Source organism: Dipteris shenzhenensis, chromosome 2, assembly GCF_047967505.1.
Source record: "Dipteris shenzhenensis isolate YYH24624 ecotype China chromosome 2, Dip_SZ_1.0, whole genome shotgun sequence".
In the NCBI taxonomy this organism is placed as follows: Eukaryota; Viridiplantae; Streptophyta; class Polypodiopsida; order Gleicheniales; family Dipteridaceae; genus Dipteris; species Dipteris shenzhenensis.
The window spans coordinates 51,429,861-51,435,718 of NC_141597.1; the positions used below are offsets into that span (position 1 = coordinate 51,429,861).

The window sequence follows — 5,858 nt, forward strand, 5'->3', positions numbered from 1 at the left end:
CCTTGTCTCATACCTCAATGCCTGCTTTGTCAATGAAACAACAGGAGGAGGAGGATCGAGGCTGGATCGAACCTCAGGAGATGGAGCCAGCCGCAGGAGGTGGAGCTCGATCGAACCGCAGGAGGTGGATGGAGCTGGAGGTGGCACATGAGGTGGAGCGATGGAGGGTGGTGGAGGCTGGAGGAGCCACAGGAGCTGCGAGCTGGAGGTGGATGGAGTTGGTGGTGGAGGTTGGAGGAGCTGCAGGTGGCGATGGAGCTGGTGGTGGAGGCTGGAGGGCGCTGGATGGAGCTGGTGGTGGAGGTTGTAGGAGCCGCAGGTGGAGATGGAGCTGGAGGTGGCGCTCGAGCTGGAGGTGGACGTCAAGCAATCGCAAGAGCCGCAGGAGACGCAGGAGACGGTGCAATGGAGGATGGTGGAGGTTGGAGGAGCTGCAGGAGACGGAGGAGGTGCAGGACGTGGAGCTGGAGGTCGCAGGACGTGGAGCTGGAGGTCGAGCCGCAGGAGACGAAGCTGAGGAGACGAAGCTGAGGAACGATGGAGCGGCGGCGGCGAGGCGGCGATGGAGCAACGGCGACGGCGCACCATTGAAGGCGTGAGGCGGCTTTCCATTGAAGGCGTGATGCCTCCCAGCTCGCCGCGCCTCTCGTCGCCACGTGGCGCCTCTCGACTCCCAACTCGTCGCCACGTGGCTATCCCAAGTCGCTGCCACGTGGCTATCCTCCCTCCTTCCTCCCTCCTTAATAGAATAGATAGAAGGCTTGTGCTTATCTCAAAATGCTAAAGCTTTAAATGTGTGGAATGAACAGGTGTGGCACAAAGTAAACGAAAAAACGACCAGATGGACAACAAAGAAGCAAGACCTCAAAGATGTGAGGATGAGACACGAAAGAACATACACATGCACATTGCACTCCATCTATCTAAGCTTGCATTCTTGTTCGTGTTTAAGGATTATAAGAATCTCCAGTGTTAAGCTTGAGCTGACTAGAAGGCTGTTTTTTCAGCCTTCTTCTCGGCTTCAGGCTTCCATATTACGACTACCGGCACGTTTAACGATGGTGATTGATGTGCTCTCACCTATTCCCAGAATCGAATACACTGTTCCAACGGCACCTGCTCCTATTCCCACCACCGTCAGGCACACGCAGATTGCTATCTCTCTCCTCTTCAGATTACCCTGAAAGATTTTCCAATAAAACCAGCACGGTAGAATCAGGCAAATCATCACTGTGATCGACGAGCCCACCAGTGAGACGACGTAGCCAAAGAATGGAAAGATTAGAGCCACAAGAATCAGTGCTATGACCAGCAGCGAACGCATCGTCAGCGCTAGGAGGAGGTGAATTTTGGAGTTCGGATGGAAGGGCAACAATGACTCGAGTTCAATCGCTACTGGACGCAGCAGAATACTGAACTTCACGATGGGAGTGATTATGTTGGCCCAGAGAGCTATCTTGGATGCAATGAAGCTCGAGGGCATGTTGAGAGTGATCTGAGATTCGGTTTCTCCTCCGAACATCGCCGCTCCCAGCAGGCCTATGCCCCCGTAGAACGTTGCGGCTACTCCGAAGCTCCAGGCCAACACCTGCGAGGAACTACGAAAGATCAGAATTTGTACCGCGTTATGTCGAGCTTCGCCCGGCCTGCACAGTCTATTTGAAGCAGTTTACCTTCTGAAACTGACTTCGATCGATCATGGAGGTGCGCACGCCGGGAAGCATGATGTTTCCTCCATAGGTGAACAAGTAGATTCCTGAGGTCACCGGCAATCCGTTCCAGCGCACTAGCGGAATATTTTTTGTGGTTCCGATTTCGTCAATAACACATATCCACAACAGCGTAACTAGGACCAGGACAGAGCTGGCGATGGACGATGCTGACAGGAACGCGAGCGATCGAAAGCTTCGCACCCACACTGTTGGAAGCAATACTAGGGTGGCCACAAAGGTCAGAAAATCGCGTCCATGAAGCCCCAGAAAACCAAGTTGGGTTTCTGTGAAGAAAGAAACGAGATTGTCGCTGAGAGAGATGCCATAGCCCACAAGGGCACTGAGAAGGTCAGCTAAGAAGAGAACAGTGACAATGAGACGGCCCTTTTTTCCAAACGCCTTGGTGCTGATATCCTGGTAGTCGGAGAGATCCGGATGAGCTTCCAAACAGCGAACGAGCAGGATGGTGGTGTAGTAGTAGGCGAGGGCGAAGAAGAAATTGAGGAACAAGCTTGCCCAGCCACCAGTGGCAATGGCAAATGGGGAGGACAGCACTCCGAGACCTGCGACGGAGCAAAAAGGGTAAATGATTGCAGTAGTTGGTAAAAGCAATGCACAATCAAGGTGGCTGAAAGGTACCGATGAGCAAGGCAACGCAATTTGCGACTGTGTGAAGAACGGTGCAATCGCCAGTGGAAGCAGCCTTGATTGTTGTGGGAAGGTTATGCTGGAGCAATGGACAGTCCACACAGCCTTCCATGTCGACGACGATTTTCTTATCCGGGTTGCTACAGCAAGCCGTAATCAAAGCCGAAGTGCCGCAACAAAAGCGAAGATTGCATGACGAGCTGGTGTTGGAAAAATCGCCAAAAATGATGTTGTGAACAGCCGACAGATCCGGCAGATGATTACATTGCTGCAGAAGCATTTCACAACGTCTCAAATTCTAGCTCAAACTCTACTTGCAATCTCGCCAAAATGCAGCTCAGCGCTGCGTCCGTTCTGATTCCATGCGACTGGAAGTAAGCTCACAGAGTCACAGAATAATAGCCTCGCAAATTTTAGCTTACTAGCATTGCGTTCCAGAACATGATTTACAACTGGCCCAAATGGAGCTTCCAAGAATATCAAGCGGGTGGAGTCATAGCGTTGCGAGAGAAATTACCAGTCGGCAATGGTGTAGAGAACAGGTAGTCGAATGATTCCGGCTATAATTGAAAGAACTCAAACGTCTCAACAATCAGGCACTACCACAAGGTTGTCGCAGGGAAGGAGTTGTCGTTGCCAAATTGAAAAGACGTCTCTCCTAGACGATCCAGTGGTTGGGAAAGCATACCAAGGACATGGTTATGTTTCTTATACGCAAAGGTAAGGGATTCCTGCGGTAAAGTTGCACGAAACGACGAGCAACCGTCGGACGGCGCAATGGCTGAGTGAATGTAGACGCGTAGCTGTGAGAGTCGCTGGAGCTTGGAATCTTGTTGGGACTGATGAGCAAACTCAGGCTTTTCGTTCCTTTTTGTGTATATTTAGTGGTTCAACTTGCACAACCGACAATACCTAAGCCACACCCTTCACGGCCAAACCAGTCACATGCTGATCTGGCCGTCAGATCATTACAATTGCTCACAAGGTTATCCTATTGATGCACATGCCAATATACCCCCGCTTATAGAGCCAGTTCCCTCTTCGGAAATGGCTCGCATATATGCCGACCTCTCACCATGTTGCCCCTTAGAGGAGAATTCGTCCCCTCTCGGTGCCAAAATCCCCCTCATGTGAGCGATTCATAGAAAAGTTGGATATGTCAACGATTCAAAGGCAAAGTTGGATGTAGCAGCGTGTGACATTACTTGTATTTGCATAAAAAAGCACTTAGTCTCGTATTGCCCCGGTGGAGAAAAAAATTTCCATCTCCACCGGAGGACTTGCAATGCCACACAATTGTAGGGGTTACACATAGGAACAATGTAAGCCATGGCATAACCTAGCAAATCTGTCGGAAAATGATATTACGGGAACGCCCCGTTACTGGGACGATCACGCTTGCCCTCTAGTTCGTCAACTCTCTTCTGTGTCGCATATCTAGGCTTCGCATGATGGATCTTTCAATTCATGTGATATTGAGAATGTGATGGAGGCTATCCTTACCTAGGCTTTGAATGCCGCTCAAGCAAGATTGTCAAGGAAGCAGAGGTTCAACCGTCCTTTGGAGGAGTGGCTAAAGTTTGAATGCACAGAAGCAACAATTCGTGTCAGGTTAATGAAGAGACATGGGGACGTTATAGCTTTGTGAATCAGAGGGCAAGCATGACCATCCCCTTAGAGAAGGTTTTCGCGTTGGCATGGGTTGGCATATATGCTAGCCCTCTTTGGCGGAAGGGAGCCTAGTAGAGTTGTGTGGGAACATCTTAGTAGGAGCTACCCTGTCACTTTGTGAGTGTTGAGTGGGACCTTCGCCACAATCTCCAGCCCATTTGTCAGCCAATCGAAGTCGAAGAGGGAAGCCACCATTCACAGAAAACCATAATGCCTGTCAGCCAACCCTGTATTGCCCAACTAGAGTGCCCAACTAGAGAATGACAAAACCCATCTTCAATGGGCACAAAAAAGCTATGTTTAAGCATGGCAAATTCTTTAGCATTAAGAACAGTTATCTAATTCAGGTATGTAACATTGGTACTCGTTTCAAGATTCCCTAAAAAATACATTAAAATTATAACTTTTTCAAAGTCATATTTTGCGGAGTGAATTTTTCAAAACTTTTAAAATCCTATCAATTTTGGTACATAACGCTCACAAATTATGAAGGACCTTGACTCCAGAGCACAATATCAATGTATTTAGAAAAATCAAGAAGTCTGTAATTTTTTTCCTTCCTTTGACCTTTTATTTTCAATAGAAAAACTACATGATACAACTTTCATTCCTGGGTGTAGTAATAAAACCTTATCGAAATTCTTAAGTTAAACTTTGTAGTATCACATAAAGTACTAAAAGAATAAAAAAATATCATCAAATTAATGGGCAAAAGTAAATGCCTCCTTCTTCAAAACATTCAACGCATATGGATTCTAAAATGTCTTAAGAACACTTGTCTATTGAAACAATTCAAAATCACAAAATTGTCAATATAATTCCACAATTGGAGTCTTCTCAATTCTCCCATATGTGTCATCTACATCATCTTCATAACCACCCCCAACAACAAATTAATGGGGAAAACTAAATGTTCAAAACATTCAAAGCATATGGATTCTAAAATGTCTTAAGAACACTTGTCTATTGAAACCATTCAAATACAAAAAACTGTCAATACAATTCCATAACTAGAGTCTACTCAATTCTCCCATATGTGTCATCTACATCATATTCATCACCCTCCCCAGTCTGGGTTTCTTGTATAGGTTTGTCAATCGCTTTCTCTTTCACAACCTCCTTCTCCCATGTATCAGCTAGCTTGCCTGCCTCTATAAAACCTCGTTTCAATATCTCAGGAGGTTGGGGCTCCCTTGACGAGGCTACCACCGAATCTGCATGGAACTTCCCACCTTTCAAACCAAGCTCCTGATGCTCATTAGGCAAGTGATGAATAGCAGTCACTCTCTTCTTTATGTAATCACATTGAATAGGATCTTTTTCAAACTGCAATTACATTTCGACCCTTTTTTAAGACACATGATGTGATTGTGCCTGAACCAGCAAATAGATCGAGTACCCACTCATACTCATTTGAAAACAAATCTATGAGTTGATTAATTAGGAGTTGTGGTTTTTTATAAGGATTTACTATCTCCCCATTCTTATCCATGGTCACATGCTTGAGCTTCTTCATCACAGCTAGAATAATGGAATGATCAGGAGTAAATGGAGCAGATGAGGGAAAATTGATGTGACCAATATTTTTTTTTCCATCCATAGACCAATACCCAACTGAAATGTTTTCTGTAGTAGACATGAATCGATGTCCTTTCATTTGTCTCACATTCGGTTTCATCCTACGACATGAAACAAAAATAAGTTTTAAATTTATCAAAAGAAAACACAATTATAACAATAATAATTGACCCACAAAAAATCTTTGCATGTCATTGCTACACTCACCAATAAAGGTGGTCATGTCTAACTAGCCCAAAAATTAAACTT

General features: G+C 46.2%; 1 pseudogene across 1 annotated transcript; it reads right to left on the reverse strand.

Annotated features, from left to right (window-relative positions):
- Window positions 1–1,021: 1,021 nt before the first annotated feature.
- On the reverse strand, window positions 1,022–2,421 carry LOC147904949 (amino acid transporter AVT1B pseudogene; annotated as a pseudogene). The gene is made up of 3 exons (XR_015543065.1): window positions 2,352–2,421; window positions 1,674–2,275; window positions 1,022–1,588 (listed from the first exon to the last, which is right to left on the reverse strand). The product of XR_015543065.1 is annotated as an amino acid transporter AVT1B pseudogene (transcript).
- Between the last annotated feature and the right edge of the window lie 3,437 nt (window positions 2,422–5,858).